Raw genomic sequence first — 19,472 nt, forward strand, 5'->3', positions numbered from 1 at the left:
AGGCTAAGATTTAAATGAAAGTAGAAGACAGTCCTATTTCTGTCTGACAGAACCTCATCCTCTAATAGCTTCATTTTTTCAATACTCTCTTCAACATATATGGCCCCTACATGTTTATGATTTTACCCATAACATGATTGTGTTACCTGTGTGTAACAGCACCCCAGTACAATTTTACAGAATTTTGATAGTTATGAAAATATGCCTACAATTTATAGCCTGTTTGCAGGAAAGGTATAATTTTATCTATGTCTTAGGTGCACAGAGCCAGAAACTTAAACAGAATTTTAAAAAGGAAGCCTGTAACTATTTTCTTCAACACATATAATTGAAAAGACAGACTTAGGCTCAAGTGTTGATTTGAATGGGATATGTAGCATAATCAGAAAAGCCCTGGCAGTTAAGCCATTTTATGCTCTGATATTCTTCAGTGGTTGGAGTCAATCTATGATCCAGACCAAGGCAAAGAGGAAGAGGTATACAGAAGGGAAATAACATTATCTTCATGTGTCTAGTCATTCCTTTCTCTCAAAGGTGTCATTGAGCAGGATCATCTTCATTATTCTTCATATACTTTTAATATTAGAACAGTTGTCACAAAAAGACTTTTAAATTATACTCTATCTGATACTGCATCTTTTTTCTTAAATGATGTTCACTGTCTCAAGCTGTCAGTTAGTGTTGCAGAAGATATTTTTCATGTCTGATCTTTTCAATGACTTTGTCATTTACCTTCACCCTCTCACAAAGGTCTTTGGAGTAGTCACAGTTAAACATGCTTAGGATTTCTCAGAGTTCAGGAGAAAGGAGACAAGTAACAGAATTAAAACAGCAATGAGAAATCAATATTACAGTGCTGGACTCCTGAAGATCTATGGACCAGGGAATCAGGAATTCTCTGAGGTGCTGTGCAAACACTGCACTCCCTCCTCACACGTGCTCTGCCCTGTAGCTCCCTCAAAGAGCTGGATGGGAAACAAAGCCGAAAGGTCATGTTCTGCTGTCCTGCAGGCACGAAGGCATTCATCACAGGGCCAGGGCTTTGTCTGTGTTGTGGCAGCACTTCATCACATTTCATTTCTTTCCCTGTCTCTCCTACATATGTGTGTGGTCAGAAACATTTGGAAAAAAAATATAGCTTCTGCTTTCTGACTCTTGTCCTCAAGCATGGCAGATGGCAGCTCAGTTTCAGAGCATGCTCTAGCAGACTTTGATTAACAGTTAGCAAGCATGGGCTTTCAGGCTTTGCTTCCAGTCCTTTGGCAGTTCCCCATTATTAATTGTTGCTGTTTTCACTAAAGTCTTTTTGCTGAATCAGCCAAAGCAAATTCCACAGTGACAGACTTACAAGTGGAGAATATAGCTTTAAATAGAAAATAGTAGGATCCTGGTACGTATCACAGATAACTTAACATCTGTTCGTGTATTTTATCTATGGTAATTACCTTTTGTTAACCAAAGTCTTAGTTTTTGAGACAAATAATTACATCATCATTGGAAAATAACATCTTTAACATACTTTACTCCCAGTCTAGTTCTGGTGCTTCTTTAGAAGCACCCTGTGACACCCCATATAACTGATTTTCTGAATGGTTATAAGATGGTTTTGACAGCCTTCTGAGAGTCCTCCTTCAAGCTCTGCATAGTGGTAGCTGATAATTTTATGAAAGTAAAAGGGACAGTGTAAGACTGGGAGAAAATCAGAGAGCCATAAAGTTATTCTTGAGATTCACTGGACCTCTTGAATGAGCACAAGTAATGCCAGAAATACTGCCCAGGAGGTCATTTAACATCCTTCCTGCCTTCAAGACTCCACTCTTGCTCATTCTTCATAAAGCTATTTATCTCTATGTGGAGTTTAATAGCTCTAGGCTTTATGGTTATTTTTAGAGAAAACATAAAGCAAATGTCACCTGCTTTCTCTCCCTTACTCCTCACCAGTATTTCTTTCCTATGCGCTGTGCCACTGATTGCAAAAGCTTAATGTTGATGGATACTCATAGAGTCCAATGTGGTTTCCTACCCATTTTTACTTGAGCTATTCCCATTCAGTGGAATGGGCTGATGGAATTGTCCTCCTGGAGTTCCTCTTAGTTAGATGGCAGCAGTTGTGGTGAAATTCTCATCACAGAAGTGGTATTTGTAGACTGTTGTGGGGTTTCTTATGCCAGGAGCATGGCAAGCTCCAGCAGTGGCATCTTTGCTGCTGAGGATTTTGCAAACCACTCCCAGCTTTCCCCTCTGATCAGAGGGCAGTTCACTCTGCACAGAGGTTGTGAGGGGCAGTGTGAACCTCAAAAGTTTCTGGTTTTCTTACATGCAGGACTTAATGTTTTGTGGTTCCTAGATGAGTGGAAGGTATAAATGGGTGGTTTGGTTTGGTTTAGCCCAAGTATTTGGGCTAGAATCTGTTTGTACCTAGTGAAGAGTGGTCAAACTGGAAGGAGAAAAACACAGGGGGTATGTTTGAAGAGGTGGTTTAAACCAGAGCCTGGGGGACTTCCAGTGGTGTATGATAAATGAGACAAATGCAAGAACAGTGTCCCAGGGGGGATTGCCATAAATTAATTAGAGGCAGAGCTTGAGGATTGGGCTCTGGGATGAGCCTTCCTCTGGCTGAAGCATTCGGCAGGCTCAATGGCTCAGGTCGTACCATGGCTCTCATTTGTAAACAGACTGGCTCTCCAGGGCCTGGGGGCTTCACACAGCTGCAGTGTGAGGATCCCAAACATGGATCCTGATAAAAGATCATAAAACTCTGAAGGCACTGAAGCATAGCTGCTTGCAGAGGTTTTTGTCATCAATACTGTAATCCCTTTGGGAATCATGATTCTAAGGCAGTGACTTGTCCGATCAGCATTATTGAGGGAGCAGCACTGCTCATCTGGCTCAGATGGTTTGGCCTGTATGGCTACAGCACTTCCCAAGTATTTACTGATGTTTACATTTTTGAAGCAATTGAATAAATGTTAATGCATCTAATTCAAAATGCCTATTACTTGAGATATTATTATTTTCTCCTACTTGTAAAAAAATTATGTATAATGGATTCTGTTTTAATGAACATTCTCATACATCACTTCTAGGAATAGTCTTTAAAGTAATGGAGTATCAAATTCTGCTTGTAAGAGGAGCCACGTAAATACTTCCATCAAAGTCCGGGAGTTAAGTCTTGTTTCATCTTATATAACTAAAGGAAATGAACAGAATAATTTGCCTTTGCTCTAAAACTGCTTTTTTTTTCTTCTCCTAAGCTGTGCATTCAGATTTGCAAGATAAAACAGCCTGTAAATATATTATTGGGAAAGATATAAAGTCAAACACTTCTTACTCAGTTTTGAAACTTATATTCCATTTAAATTTATAGAGCATTTTAACTTCATGTTCAGAAAGTAGTAATTCTCAGGTCTCAGTTTTCTTTTAGGTATAAATCAGCTAAAAAATTTTAGACTAGCCTATCATGCCTATATTCATGAAACTTCATATGCATTTCAGATTAGACCATTTGAAACCTGGAAGTATTTTCATGATGTTATTTTCCTTGATCATTGCCATTTGCACCTTTGCCTCCAAGTTTGGGCAATAGCTTGGTGGGGGAAATAGTAAAGGAAAAAGGATTTCCAGAAAGCTGGGAAAAGCAGGCCTTAGAAACAGAAGGAGCAGAGAAATGTAGAACTAGCTGCAACTGCAAAGTCTGAAAGTAGAAAAAGTTACAATGGTAAAGCAAGCGAGGACATTAAACAATAGCTTGAGTTTTAGGCTTGGCTAAGATAGACCTTAAGACTGCAGGAAAGTATGCTTAGCAAAATAGTAGAAGGTTTTAAGCTTAATAATGGAGTATTGTGTACTGGGAATAGAAAGAAGACAAGCAAGCATTGTGTGAAGCAAGTGCACATGTGCTTTTAGTGATTGGCTAAAACAATTGTCTGTAAGCTTTAGCAATATGCTATTGGCTAGAAAGTTTTTAAAGTGCTCTGTAACAAAGAAATCTTTGGCTGCTGCTGGCTGAGCTTTGCCATCTTCCTATTGTCTCAACCACGTAATGAGGCAGATGCTGCAAATAAAGCTCAAGGAATGTACCCCAGCAGTCCCATCCCATTCATGAATGAAAGAGAAAAAATAACCACACCAACACACCTTGGTGCTTCTGAAGTGAGTTATTGCAGCTTTTCTTTCAATTAAAATTGTGTGGGATTGGCTTTTATCTCAAAACCTCGTGTTGTTACTGAACAGAAATTCTGCTTATTGGTTAGTTCAACTCAAAATACAGCTATTTGGATATAGTTTCAGATTGTGTCTCTTCTTACTTTTAAATATATGAAGAGTCACTTGAATTAACAGACCATGAGATATAATGAACCCATACCACAAGTAACATCCTATAACAGCAATGCTTCTCATGCTGTCATTTTTTTATATTTCTCATACAGTAATAGTATGGGCTCACTCTGAGAAAATGTCAGTAGTTTGGATGAGATGGGATATTTCTGGACAATCCCATAAAGATATAAGTAATTAAGTGTAGCTAGATGTCAGGATGACAGATGCATTCACCATGTAATGACTGTGATTCCGTCTTGCTGAGAGCATTGTCACTCCTGACTTTCTTGCTGAATGTAAGTATTCAAAATGCATTATTTTCTCATATTTGAGTCTACACTTGTAGCTGTTACATAAAATAAGATATTGAGGAATACAGGTTGTTACAGGCTGAAAACTGAATTAAGATTGTAGACTAGGGCTCTAATATTTTATCAGCATGTGTGTGTTTATGTATCTTTCAAAGACATAGAAGTCATGCATTCAGCTTGTTGCTTATTAATAAATTTCTGTGCTGGTCATAAGTCCTGTCACTTTACCTCACAGGATATTCCCCTTTTCATCTCAGCTAAATTCTTATTATTTTAATTTTTTGTCTATGTTGGAAAAGTTAGGGTTTCAATGTGATAACAATGTCAATGAGAGTACTTCAGAGAACAAGAATTGTGGAATTGGGTCAGTTTTACTCAAGACAATGATTTATATGCTCTGATTGGCATGATGTTCATAGACCTGGGCTTGGAAAGGACAATGAAAGCTCTTTCCTAGTGTAGCACCAGCAGCCTGGTGGGCATGACTGGATGAACATGCAATATGTCATGCAGCTGACAGGCAATTCTACCTCTAGAAGAACCCAGCAAGGACTTGCAGCTCCTCTGCTGTGATGATCAAACACACCCATCCTCTTCTCTCCTTTCAGTTCAAGCCCTGATAAGAACTTCTCAATTTCTGAACAATCCTACTACACCATTAATGACAGGAAGCAATATTCCTTAAAATTTGCTTTTCTTATGGTTGCTTTTCATTCTGCTGGGTTCAGGGAAGCATCTCTACTAAGAATTACAGTAGGAGACCATAGAAGAATGACTGAGCAATGAGAAGTTTTCTGGGCCCTTTTAATCAATAAAAGGCTGAGGATACTGAATCAGGCAAGTTGTGAATTGAGGGGGCTTAAATATGTACTGGGCAACCATAAGCTTAAATTTAAATTTTAATTTTTGCTACCCATTTTTGTGTCACTTCATCTAAAGAAATTAATCTTCAGAATAAATCTAGTTATGAAAATTCCCTGTAGAAATTAGTTTCTCTTTTGTGTAGTCTCACAAAAAAAAAATAACAACCAGCATGTTTTTTCCCTTGTTCTTTTCATTGAACATATATAGCTAGCAAGTGATCTGATTAGGTGATTCCTCTTTTGACTAGCTTGTGGCAATTCAATATCTATTTCAGCATTGCAATTCAGACTAGAACAAAAATCCAAACTCTTGAAAATCAATAAATAGAACATAGGGCTTCAATTTGATTCTTCAATGGTACAAGCTATGCCAAGTGCAAATTAAAGCTGTGCCTTCTACTAGCTTTGCTGAGAATTTGAAATCAAATTCAAAATTACAATCATTTTCTCTTGCAGTGATGCCCTGCAGGCATTTGGGAGGCTCCATCCTAGGGCAAGAACCTGTCTCAAATTGCGTATCTTATTGTTTCTTTGTGATGTAATTTCTCACTCCTTTGAAATCAAAGTAGATAACTTGCCCTATCATGAACAAATACAAGAGCCACACAATTTTTTTTTAAAACAACAGATTGACAGTGTATTACTTGCCATATTTATCTAAATTTAAAATGAAACAAAGAAAAATATAAGTCGTTTATATTATTTTTATTTCCCTGTTTCTATTTGTTTATTTGTAATGAATGAGAATGTACATTCCATGTTTTTAAATCTTTGATTAAAAGCAAAATTTGGTTTTGATTAGTATTTGGACCCGTTTCCAAAATCTCCTTAACACCGGTTGAGTAACATTGTTTGGCAATATGGATGAAGGGTATGAAATGGATGAAATAGAATTTGGAAGAAAACAGTTCTTGGCTGATCTTTCTTAAGAAGTGAGAATGATCACAGTCTTGTCATTCTCATCTCCAGATACACACACGCATCTTTGGCACCACTTTTGCTAATGAAAAAATATTGAATTCTATGCTTATTGTACTATTATTATCTAAAGAAAGAAAGACTGTTTCTGAACTGGGGACGCCTTTGTGCTGGGAAGATGATAAGTTAATGAAAAGCATGTATCAGATGTTATTTAATGCACTGTTGGAATGTGTTGGCAGCATTTTTGCAATGTTTTTTAATTAGTTTCAGAGTGAAGTTATTTGAAACTAAATTTTTAATTGATTTTTTTAAAAAAACAAAGCAGCTTATCACTGACAATCAGTAGTGGATCAGTGTCAGATCTTATTGTACACAGTAAGAATCATAACTTTAAAGAAAGACTGTACGTTTGCTCTCATTTCTCTTTGCTCCTGAGTTCCCTCTTGGCCTGCAGTGCCAAACATGGAAACCAAGCTTCCAATTTTCTTTTTCTGTCCTACATACAGGAATAAAGTAGCAATTTAAATAAAATATTTAAATAAAATATTCTTTCTGTATGAAAATCTGGTTGTTACAATCCACAGATGAAATCAGAAATGAATGATCTGACTGAACTCCCTGTAATATTTACAGTCACTGGCAAGGAAGTCTTTAGCAGAGTAGTGGATGAGAACAACAAAATAATTAATTTTAAATCCTGTTTTAAACTTTAGATTTCAGAATTATGGTAGAAGTCTCCATATCTACTGTGCTGCCATGGTTAAATCTTTTGCCAAGTTCAGCTGTGGAATGGGGATGGTTTCTGTTTGCTGTAGGAAGCAATGAGTGTGTGAACCCAAGAATTGCTCTTGTTTACCTTGTGATATTAAAGTCTGGGTTTGGGTTGTGTGCACTTGCATGGCACACACTATTATATAAGACAAGAAATACTGGGTCATACTTGCCACTGGATCAAAGGAAGTGACAACAGGCGTGAGACATGTCCCTGAGAACTTCAAAAAAATCAAAATTCACCTGGAAGAAGGGAGTGCATTTTTAGAAGACAGCATAGAGTCAGGATGCTCATCCTTCCCTAGGAAAAAGGAAGAGGCAGTGCTGTATTATGACATAAAGGCACTGACTTGACAACCCTGCAGACCAGACGCTGACTGCTATGGCTGTTACCAAATCTGTGTGATAGCATGGGAATTCTGGCACTGGAAGGGCCACTGGCAGGTAGCTGGAAATTTGCAATAACGTGGCACTGCCTCTGGCAGGTGTTGTCAGAGCACCACTGTCAGTGGTGCAGGGTGCCTGTCTGCAAGGGTAGGGTGCTAATACAGGGATCAAAGCTCACTTTCAGCTGGGGAAAAGAATGACAAGAACTACATCTCTTTCACACCTTGGGATACAGAGCACTGAAGGCTGCTGCTTTACACAGCAGGGCCAGTGGTGATGTACAGAAGGGCTAAGGACAGGCAGAGGCAAACAGATCTTTTGTCCAAAACAAGGTGCAAGGTAGTGACACTTCTGTGATTCCTTGTTCATTAATCAACAAAACTGAATTTAAGATGTTTGTTTGTGATGTGGCACTAGTGATGGAAATCAAATGCTTTTTCTAAATAATCTGGATTTAGTTCCCATTCTGCACTGAGCTAGGCACCAGGAGGCTGCTCTGTGATAGCTGGAGCAGCATGGAACAAGCTGTCAGTAGTCTCAAATATCACAGATCATCAACTCCTGAGAGTTTTTTATTAATTATTGCTAAAATGATCAAGGAAAGAGTGTGGCTGGGAAAGCTTAAGGTGAGTGCATGTGAAAGTAAATATTTGGACTGCAAGCCTCACGATGGTGAATAAGCGAGTGCAGCAGTGTAAGTGAAACTCCAGAATGGTAGTAAAACATCTGTAAAAAGGAATGCCTTTGAACCACAGGGTCAGCTCATTCCAGTGTTTTCATGAACTTGCAGCTGCCACAGAAGCAAAACAGGGTTGATGAATGTGAAAAATATGGATGGGGATAGCAAACAAAAGGCGACACCAGTGTAAATTCTTAATGCCTTCAGCATTTCTTGATTTCAGGGCTTAAGCAAGTCCTGCTGTGGTTTGTCTTGTGATGGTAACTGTTGAAATTGCTTAAGTCAAGGGGCTTTACTTTTATTTTACTGGTTTTTAATGCTAGGTAACTGTGAAATGTGAACAAGTTTTGTTAGTGAATGGGCTGCTGTTTAAGGAGGTGATAAAAAACCCAATTTTCTTCTGGTTTCTTCATGAAGGCTTTGCAGTTCTGCTCAACATAAATGTTGTGATGATAGTAGGAGATGGTGGTCCAAAGAGATGAGGTCCAAAAAGCATATTTTTATTCCCACTGAAATATGAGACACTTTTTCTAAGAACTCTCTCGCTTAAGAAGGACCCCTGCATTTGTGATAGAATTGAGATGTGTGCTGGTTTAGCCTCCCAAAGCTGTTTTGATGTCATTGTAGGTAATGCCTTGTGCTTGCTTAAGGTGTTGTGCATGGGAAATTATCTATCCGAAACTGGGTCGGGATTAACTATTTAACATGTTCTGAAAAAGAGAGTGGCTGTGAGGTATGAACATGCGGCAAAGACTGATGTAAAATCAGTTTACTTTATATAAGCTCTGCCATTAGCAATAGTACTAACATAAGAGTTTTTAAAGCACTCAGAGAAAATAAAGACCTGCTTATGAGGCATATAACAGTATATTTTACAGTTATCCATTATTTATTTCACACAGCAAACTTAAGACATAAGCTTGGTTATTTGCTTGTTCCAGGTCAATACAGGAATGCCTCAGCAGAAAATGGCTATTGTGTATTGCTTATGATATTACAACTGCATTTTACTTGTTTTTATACAAGCAGCAGAGGAAAAACAAACCTGTTTTGCTGCTGTCTTTCAAATTCTTCCTATAAGGGCAAGTATAACTCTATGGGGTGTGGAAGGAATTGATTCATGGGAGACTGAGAGAAACTACTAGCTTGACATCAACGTTTTTTATTATAATTAAATTTATGATATATGTTATCCCCCTCTGTCTTTAGGTACACATGTGCACATACACTTGCTTTTATAGAGTCAGTAAAAAAGCAAAATGAAAGCAAAATATTTCTTTTTAGCATATAAATAAACACTACTCCACTGAAGTCATATTCACCATAGAACTCACATGTCTGCTACAACATGGTTTACTTATTTATATAGTTTTCTTCTGGTGACCTCAAATTCTTCAGCGGATTTATCTTCACAATAGATCCTAAATATAGTGAAAAACACACATTTTCACTTTACACGTGGGAATAAATTAGACAAAGGCTATCAGAGATATTAGTCCTAGTCTTTTTCTAAGCCCCAGTCACTGTTTTCTTCCTACCACAGTCTCTCATCAAGCTAGCAGAAAAGTAGAAAAAAATCAGTAACTTGGATTCGCTTTCTGCTGTGCAACACAACTGGCATTTGGGGAGGGGTGCTTTGAATCTCTAATGTTGAGTAGTTTATTGAGCAGTAACACCCTCCAGGCACCATAAAAAAGGGTACCTGAAAGATTGTCATGAAGAGCACAAGTAAGTTTTATAATGAGATCCAAATAAAGCTCCAACAACATTAAATTTTGTTCATTACCCATAATTAAGTCCACCAGCTTCTGTGGGCTGAGTGGTAGAGAAGAAGAGGTAGAGTCCTCAATGAAACTGTCCTGCACCGCTGCAGCCCAAGGAGATGAATGAAGTTTATCCCTCTCTCCCCAGTGGAGTGTCAGGATCTCTAGCTTGTCAGAGTGACCCCAAGAAAAGTTTGAAAGTTTCTTTTCCCAGCCCAGCACTTGAAGAAGGAGTCAGAGCTCTTCAGTTCTTGGTCTTAAGGTTGTTTATTGCATCTTATCTATAAACAATTTTCTCCTGCCCTGCCGAGGTCAGCTCAGCAGGACAGTGAGAGGCACTCTGACCGCCCTCGGGGCGGTGTTATCTTTTTGTACTACAAACTACGTATAACATATTTACAATTACTTTCCAATACCTATCACCTATTTTAGACAGTGAACTTCTAAACCAATCCCAACATGCCAGCATCACAGCAGAAGATGGAGACCAAGACGAAGAAGAAGAAAGGCTAGACACGCCCAAGTCCCTCCATCTTGTCCCCAAAACCCTCATTCCAAAAATCCTAAAATCTACCTTTTCACCCTGTGATAATTTTATTATTATACTATTTAAACTTCTGTGACTTTCAGGTCCTCATGCAAAGCTGATAATTTGCTCCACGGCTCATAATCAAATCCGCAGGTGCTCTGGGCTGCATGCCAGAGTCTCCGAGCCCCCCAGCAGGGGCCCCGGCAACTCCGGACACCCGGAGGGTGGCACTGAGTTCCAACAGTGGAGCCGTCTGAGTTCTGCAAGGCAGGTGATAGTCTGGTGCTAAGTTCAGTCATAGAGAGGGACAGGGAAAGAATGGAGCTTTCCTAGCAGGAACAAGAGCTCAAGGCATGTTATCCAGCTCTGAGAAACCTCCTGTAAGTGCATAAGCATTTTCCTAACAGTAGTTCCCATTTTCATAGTTTGGCCAACTTTGGGACGATTTGCATAAGAATAAGAAGCATATTTCTGACACAAAATCTTACCCACCAATCTTCCAAATTGCAACTTACTCTTTCAGTGCATGAGGTGCTGCAATTTCTCAGGGAACAATCACCTGAATTGTCTGAAATTGCAGAATATTGGGCTCTTTAACTTCTTTCATGGAAATGTCTGAGCAGTTGTGTCTGAAACTGGGTGATGTGATCGTGTACGGGAAATCCAGACTGTCAGGAAATAACAACCTAGTTATTTATTTTCCCTTCTCTTCAGGGCTTTGTAAGAAGAATCATCATGTAGCCCTAGTGACTGGCAAAGCCATGAGTTCTGCCATTGATAATGTTATGGATACAGCTACCAATGTTGTTGGCTTTCTAACAAGGCACACTGGCTAAAAATTACTGGTGCTCTTCTTTCTGTGTTTTCAGGATTCAGTGTAGGGTATTTTAACTCCTAACCAAAGACCAGTCTTCATGATGCCCAACATATAACATCTGGCACACAAATTTGTTACTCACATTAGTGATAATGCTGGAAGTTGAAGGTTTTGATGTGTCTCTCAACTGTTTATTTTGTATGTATGTGAACAATTAATATATCCCCTCTCATGATATAGTTTGCTTCTTTGTACTGGGATGCACATGAGAGTTATTCTAGAAAAATGCAGGAAAGCAGAGTTTGTCAACTACTGCAAGTGGAAAATTTAAACGTGATTGAGCTTTTAATGAAGAGAGTAATTCTCTTTCATCTCTCTGCTAGACATGTAATTCTAGCTGGTCCTTCATTAGTACAGCTTTCATCAGTATGAAGATAAAGCTGTGTTTAAGAAATTACTTAAGATTAGAGTTCAGTATGAATTTTGTTTCCTATCTAAAAATGTGTTGCATTTTTCAACGGGAGTTTGAATATGTCACAGAAAATGTGCTTCTTCTGATTTTTTAGTTTTTTGTGGGTTTTTTTTGGGTTTTTTTGTTTTTTTTTTTTTATGAGGGTAGTATTCTGGATGCCAGAGCCACTGTGAAACTCTTCAAATTGATATGATGTCTGTCACACATAGTTATGAATTAGTGAAGGAAAGGTTCAGAGTAAATTGCATTAGCAGAGGTGCATGTAGTATTACATAATTCATTGCAAGCAGTGTTTTGTAAAATTAATATAAAATCTAACATAGTCTTTAAAGGTTTAAAGTGAAAAGACTAATTGCGTCAGATCCATTTTGTCCTGTTTCCTGCTTACTGAATTCCAGCTGACAGCCTAGGAAACCCACACCTCATTACCATATTTTGAAACATCTGTTAAGGAAAACAGATCTGCTTGCCAGAATTCATCTTCCTTTCAGAAGTGCCAAGTATGTGAACAGAACCATTATTCCTTAGGCAAAAAAAGACCATATTCAGCTTTGCTGTCACCAGCCACATTAAAGCTTTATTTGGTTTAGAATGTATGTAATTAATTGAGGAAAGCTATTCATACAATGTCACTGTAATTACTGAAACATGAATATTTCTCCCTTGTATTTCATCTGAGAAATAATCTTTAGGTATCAGTCACATTTATTTTAATTCTACATTTTAATAGCTTGCTACCTGTTAACGTTGTAATTATGACATCAGAGCTACTGCTCTGTAAATGAGTTGCCATCAGGAGCCAGATGCTGAAGCTGTGTTTTACATGAAGGGATATGGTGTCCTTCAGTCCATGGTTCTGGATCAGTGGCTCAGATACCTCCTGTACGCTGTAACTACCTGTCTCTCAAAATACCCCTTGCAAGAACAGTATCTCCCTTAACTGAAGTCATTAAAAATTCCAGTAAGTCTTGTAAAAGTTACTTATTTAAGACCTGTTTCACAAAACCAGTGAAATGTTAGCCTTTTATATTTGCATACTTTTTTTCTTTTTTTTTTTTTCTCTAGCCTTGCTTATTCCAAGTTTCTGTGGCCTTAAAGGGATTCAGTTATTGACATGTAGGTAAGTAGAAGATGATAAGATTCTGGAGGACATCAGTTTTATTCTTATTTCCTAGAGTAGACAGCTGTGTAAGCACACCATGCCTATGTACTGCTTTCCATTTCATCCTTTGGCTTCAGTTTCCTAATTAGAACAGTTTGCTCTGAATGAAAATGAAAAGCAAAATAATTAAATGCAACTTTCTCCTTATCTCTTAATGAGTCAGTGGGAAGTGGCAACAAGGCAGAGAGCCACTACTCCATAACTGGCCACGTCTCCCAGACTCAAACACCTGCCTTATGGAGTCCAGGACAGAGGGCACAGTTTGGTGCTGTGGATGTGTTGCAGGGTTGTGCTGGGTAGCAGGGTGATTGGTGCTCTGAATCATCTAAGCACTGCCACTGCACTAACACCATTGCTGATCACACTGCCATATGGTCAGTTAGATGCAGGGAGGGATCCAGCTGAAATTAAAGAAGGGGGTGGCCTCACTTTTCAGCTGGATCAATCCTTGTTCAGGTTCATCATACTGCTGGTGCTGGTATGGGAAGAAGGAGGGCAGGGCAGTAGCACCTGAAAGTTTACTTTGGTGGGAAAAGCTTCATGGTACACAAAGGTTAGTTTTCAGATGTTCTTTCTACTTTCCCCTTTGTGTGTATTTACACTGTTGTAATGCTTTTCTCTTTGCTGTTTTCCTTTACACTTTCATCTCTTTCCTCCACTTCTTGATCAGTCCTTGTACAGATATATATGATCAGTTTCTTGTACAGATATACATATGTAGTCTGAATTTCTCCCATTAGCTCTGCATGTATCTCTAGTCCCTGCTAGAATTAGGGTACCTTTCTTTATGCTGCATGTTAAATTCATGCCCAGACACACGGATTACTAGCCCTCTCCTGACCTTTTTCCACTTGCTTAAAACCAGGCATCACCTGCTCTGGAGCCCTCAAACAGGGTCAACTCAGTGACACAAGTCAAACCCTTACATTATAATGGGAGCATATTTGAAGGTGGGAACAGAAATAAGCCTTGAGCTGATCTAACAAGTTCCCACAGCCACTGAGAAAGGATGTATTGTACCTCTTCCCATCATCTTCCCTGGCTGTCCTGGTAACACAGTTCTGTTCTGTACCTTGGGCCAGCTCTAGTGCCCGGTCAGCCTCTCCCGGAAATGCTTTGTTTCTCTGACCTGTCAGGAAATTCACTCAGCAAAGGGAAGGTAGACAGGCAGAGTCCAAGGAAAGGAGAAGAGTCTTGGGACTGGCTGTGGAATAGCAGATGAAAGAAGGGGAGGAGAGATAGGAAGTAAAATCTTAAACTTTTGAGAGCAGTGAGGTTTGAGCATCCTTGTTTCCAGACTGACCTCACTTCTAGGGTCCCATCTCTCAAATTATGATCTGAGTGCTGAAGCATCTAGTGCACGACAACTGTGCTACATACATTGGTGCTGACTGTTAGACCACAGCCAAGCCTAACCTATTTGTAACTGTGCAAATATTGGCGAGATGTTTCCCTATTGCTCTTAGGAAAACTAATGACACTCAGGAGTTGTCACTAATCACAAAAGGCCAGCACAGTGTAATCCAGAAGTCCCCTGCCCAAGCTCTTCATGTCCTCAATGAAGTAGTTACACTGCTCTCTCCTTTCTTTCCCACTTTTCCCACTGCTGGCTGAGTAATTGCTACTTCTCTTAACTCAGCCAGTGGTCTCTCAGGTGAAGCACCTAAAGCAGGTAGTAGTCACAAGATTGTTTTCTATCACTCGCTCACTCTGATGAGTGCTGCTCATCACTCACCTGTAAATTATTGTTCAAACACCCACTGCGTGTGCATCTACATCTGTGTGTGTGTCTGTGCTCTGCCTCTGTGGTTTGGATCCAAAGGACCTGATACTACCACCAGAGTTTAAGAGAAGGTATCCATACCTGCAGATCAGATGGGCCAAGGTCAACGCTCCTGGTCTGATTTGAAGTGCCATGTCATCACATCCACCAACCTGTTTTTCAAAGCTCTGTGTTTGTACTTACAAGTCTTTGATCTGTGTAACAAATCCAGGGAGAGGCTGCTAAACTCAGATCTGCTCTGTGTGTGCAAACCAAGCATTCTGAGTGGTTTAGCAACATATTGTTAGGCCATGTCTTCATGCTTTGGTTTACAGTTGTAAAAAAAAATTATCCTTCCTTTGTGATCCTCTTCTGTAGGCTTTCCTGCTATGATACTGGTAATGAACTGCTGCTCCTGTGACATCCAGAGCCACAGGAGAGACACTCCAGTGCACTGTATCAGATTGGTTTCCCTCACTTTTCTGGGTTTGGAACTTGCTTTGAAATATTATTACTATCTCTATTTCACTAACAGATGTGAACTGGATCATCTCTGGTAGCATCTTCAGCATTCAAATATCAAAAGCAGCCAAGACGGGGCAACATTCATACATATTTCTTTCTTTCTTCTGTATTAGTGGTGGCCAATGTCACTTGTAACTCTGAGCTTATAGTAAAGATAGGTCACTTTATTACTTTTGTTCAAAAGGTGCAAAACACATTGTTTGGCATTCCTCAGAGAAATGTACCTCGATAAGTGAAAAAAAAGGGAGATAATGAGAGAACGTGCCACAGGCAAGGGGCTTGGAATTAGATCCTTTCCAGTCTATGATTCTATGATTTTTTTCATACTTACCACTGCTCAGATATGGGATGTGGGGAGATGGAATGAGATGGCAACTTCTAGATGAGCATTTACCTGATTTGCTTACTTATCTGATTATAAGAAAAATAAGACATGCTGTTTTGGCCATGGAGCTGGAATGAGAAAAACATGACTCACCAAGACCCTTGTTTTTCCAAAACTTTTTTGCAATGGCAGTCAGTTCTTCATCTCTCTGTGCCTGTGGGAGCAATTTTTCTTCATTTGTCTGCCTTTTTGTGTTGAAAATTCTTCCTTTAGTAATAGCTACCTGTTACTTTTACAATTTACTCCAAAATGGAACTCCTACTTCAAGAGGGACTCATTAGTGAGACTGCTTTTTAAATACAAGATAGGATTAATAAAATCAGTGTTATGGACGATGTATGTGAAGTCTGGTGGAATTTCAGTAGCTTGGTCTCAGCTGTATCAAAAACATAGAGAATCTAAATGTTCAAGCTCATAACTGAAAAAATGAAGCAATCACTTCCCTATGTCAATATAATTCTGGCATCTGGGAGTGTCAGAATTTGGTATTCGTGCCTTTTGAGCATTTTTATGTTTTCTGGGGGAAAAATGCTGTTCATTATCTCTTCCTCTGCATTGCAGTATCACCTCTGAGAACTTTCTCTGCCTTCTTGTGCATCTCTCAGGAACATATTGCATGGAGGACATACATGGCTGACAAGTTTAGCATGTACTATTCACCAGGAGTAAGATAAAAACAGGCTTAGATGCAGCAGCCCAACCTATCTTGGACCTATTCCTTGCACCTAAAGGTAATGTGGCAAATTTTGCCCAAGAAGGTGATTTCCATCACTATCATGGCTCTCATTTCATTTTTCAGAGGCTGAACTTCCTGAGAAATTCTCTTTTATTCTTTCCTTCTAACTTGGATGCCTGAAAAAAGTTTGTCAGTAAAATGTTGTTAGTCCTTTTACTTTGTCCCCCTTTTCACATTCATGTTACCTCTTTCTCCCCTCTTCTTGCTTCTCTCTCTAAAGGTTGAGAGTATCTAAAGTAATTTATGCTCCTGCATTTTGAATTTTTCTGAACTGTTTATAATGAGATTGCCAAATGCTTTTGTGACTGAAAGAAACTACAGAGAACACAAGGGTGTAATATAAAACACTCCAAATGACTTGAAACCAGAAAGGAGTTTGGTTCAATTTACTATCAAGATTTGACCTTTCTGTAATTTTACAGGACTGTGAAGGTCTACTGGGACAGAAACATTTTAAAAAAAAATAAATTCTGTTAGTAATCCAGTCAGCACACTAGGGTGCAAGTCCATTCCTGAGTATACTGCAGCTCGAACAATAATAACAACCTGTATTTGTATGTGTCTAACCTGCAGGTTATCTGCTTGAAAAGCAGAATGTCATCCAGCAGCAGAGTGGGTTGTATATATGTGTGAGTAAAAAAAGGAAGAAAAATTTTCCTTGGAGTCCCTCCATTGTCTGTCCCCTCTCCCCCACTTTTACCTTCCTTACCTTTGTATTTTTGTTATCCCAGGGTGCAAAGTGTATTTTAAGGAGTAGTGCTTTTAGAGGTGTGTGTGGTTATCTGAGCACAAGAGCTTTACATATGAAAATACAGTACTACTGATGATATTGTCTGAGTTTGTTTTAATGTAGTGCAATGAACTATTAAATTCACACTTTAAGAAAAAAAAAAATCATGCCTCTCTCAATTGGACTGAAAGCAGGAGGGCTTGAATTCTTATCTGTGGCAAAGGAGAATTGCTCTGAGCAAATTTTCATTACCTGCTTAATTAGTAATACTTTTGAAATCATATTTTAACAGCTAGCATTTGTCTGCCCTGTGCAATAAAAGTCACATGGTTGTGCAGTACTACAGGACACCCTGTGGTAAACTATATCAGTGAACATACCATAGCTATGTCCCTACTTTTCTTCCTGTAGAAGTGAAAGGGAGTCTCTTACTGTCTCTCTCACCCTGTGGAGCCACAAGGAGTGGGCTTCTCTGTACTGGAGCAAAGCAGTGAGCCAGATTACTTTATTTGGGTATAAGATTTGGCTTCAAATCAAAATATGTACAGTTTCTGCCAACATGTTGAGTGTTGAGTTAGTGCAAGATCCCAGGGGTCTGTGGTGAAAGAAAACCTTGCCACTACTCTTTTGGGATTTATTCCTTGGTAAGGAGAGCAGAGAAGTATTAAGATTCCTTATCTAATCTCTGCAAAATGTTATTGCCTAAGGGATCTTCAGAGCGTCTCACACCTTGTCTAAGCTCCGTGAACTCTCTAAATTTAGATGCTTAAACTTTTTTTGGGTTGGAGATCATTAAAGTTCACCTGTATGTACTGTGAGAGCAAACAATATAAATGTGTTGTAAAACCCTTTATTCCTCCTCTGGGGAAGTTTTCAGAGACCTTAGGCTTCAGAGGGATGGTCTGAGCTGGATTAAGCTACAGCAGTAAGGACATTACTGCTTCCAGGTGCCCACAGCCTGAGCCGAGAGAGATCGGCAGGTACGTGGTGGGGTGGCAGAAGGGAATTCTGTTCTCCTCAGCATCCTGCTGAGGACTGGTCAAATGCTGCAGCTAAATCCAAAAGACTGAGTGTAGTTTAAACTAATTTACTGAACTTGTGAACTGCAGTATCCAGAGAGCCATTGCCTTTTTTTGCATGCTGTTTCTGCTGTCCTTGCTGTGAAGACAGTAATTGCTAAGAGGGTGGATGTCCAAGAATGTAATATCTTAAACCTCAGCACTTTAATCCCACAGAAAAAGTCTGTGGGAACACTGCAAGAGATCATATTCTCTGTTTAGAAACATTGGTCAATTTGTTTCTTTTGCTTATAAGATCATGACTAAGCATTTATATCCTTTGGGATATGTTTGTTTTTGTTTTAATTTTCACACTGGATATATAACTTAGTGTGCAACTCTATGATTGCTTTCTCTTAAACACATTCAGTATGTTTGCTGTGAATACAAATATGCAATGCAGAAAATAAGTGCCATAGCAGACAATAGAACCTATCTATCATAATTTATTCACTCAGCAAAGCTATAAAAAAATTTTAGTACATAATATATTAAAGCTATTCCTTTTGTTCCACCACTTGTTTTAACTGAGTTATATCAGGGGTAAATGTGAACCAATAAATCTGTGTAATAGATCCTCACCTGCTACAATGCAACGCAATCCAAAAATTATTCAGACGTGTTTCAGTTGCTGATTCTGGGCTTTGCTGTCTCTGACTGTGATTCTTTCAGAACTGTCTGATCACGCTTTATTTAGTTTCATGAAGCCAAATGACAACTAGTTTTATATTACTGGTTCCATTGTTATATATCTTTTTATGGCTACTGGCTTACATGTTAATGCAAGATAAAATAAACCATGAAACTACAGGGACATCTATACCAAAGATTACACCAGAGGAGCTAAACCTTGAACTAAGGCATCCTTCTCCACTTGAATGCATTTACAGCTGTGATCAGACTCAGAGAGAGCTGTATAGCACAGCTGTTATCCGAAGAAACCTTATTTCAGCACTGTGTGCACTCCTGGAATATCGCACGTACATGCCACCAAGATGGGGTTAGTACAGATGGCAAGTGTTTAGAGAGAAGGATTGAGGGGTATTCAAAAATTAACATAACAGGCACTGTAGAAGAGCTTGTGATGCCACTTTGTATTGTTTCTGTTTTGTGGAAAAATCAGAAGGGGGATTTATGCCAATGTGTTTGCAAATCCTGGCTGCAGTACATCCTTTTCTTTTACAGACAGCTAGACACCAGCCGTGTGCATGCAAGATGTTGTGATTGTTTTTCCTTCACTGCTTGCTTGGAAGCAGAGATCCCTAATTTTATCTTCACCTA

General features: G+C 39.0%; 1 protein-coding gene across 15 annotated transcripts in view; it reads left to right on the plus strand.

The window, feature by feature from the left end:
* Positions 1–19,472, plus strand: part of LOC118700163 (poly(rC)-binding protein 3-like) — a 500,974-nt gene that overhangs the window by 264,440 nt on the left and 217,062 nt on the right. The window contains exon 4 of one of the 15 annotated variants that reach the window (XM_036404537.2): positions 12,899–12,953. The exons of the other annotated variants lie outside the window; for them this stretch is intronic. The gene's annotated coding sequence lies outside the window, so the exon portion shown is untranslated. The remainder of the gene's footprint in view (positions 1–12,898; positions 12,954–19,472) is intronic. 15 annotated transcript variants of the gene reach the window in all.

This window comes from Molothrus ater, chromosome 1 (genome assembly GCF_012460135.2).
Source record: "Molothrus ater isolate BHLD 08-10-18 breed brown headed cowbird chromosome 1, BPBGC_Mater_1.1, whole genome shotgun sequence".
Taxonomy (NCBI): Eukaryota; Metazoa; Chordata; class Aves; order Passeriformes; family Icteridae; genus Molothrus; species Molothrus ater.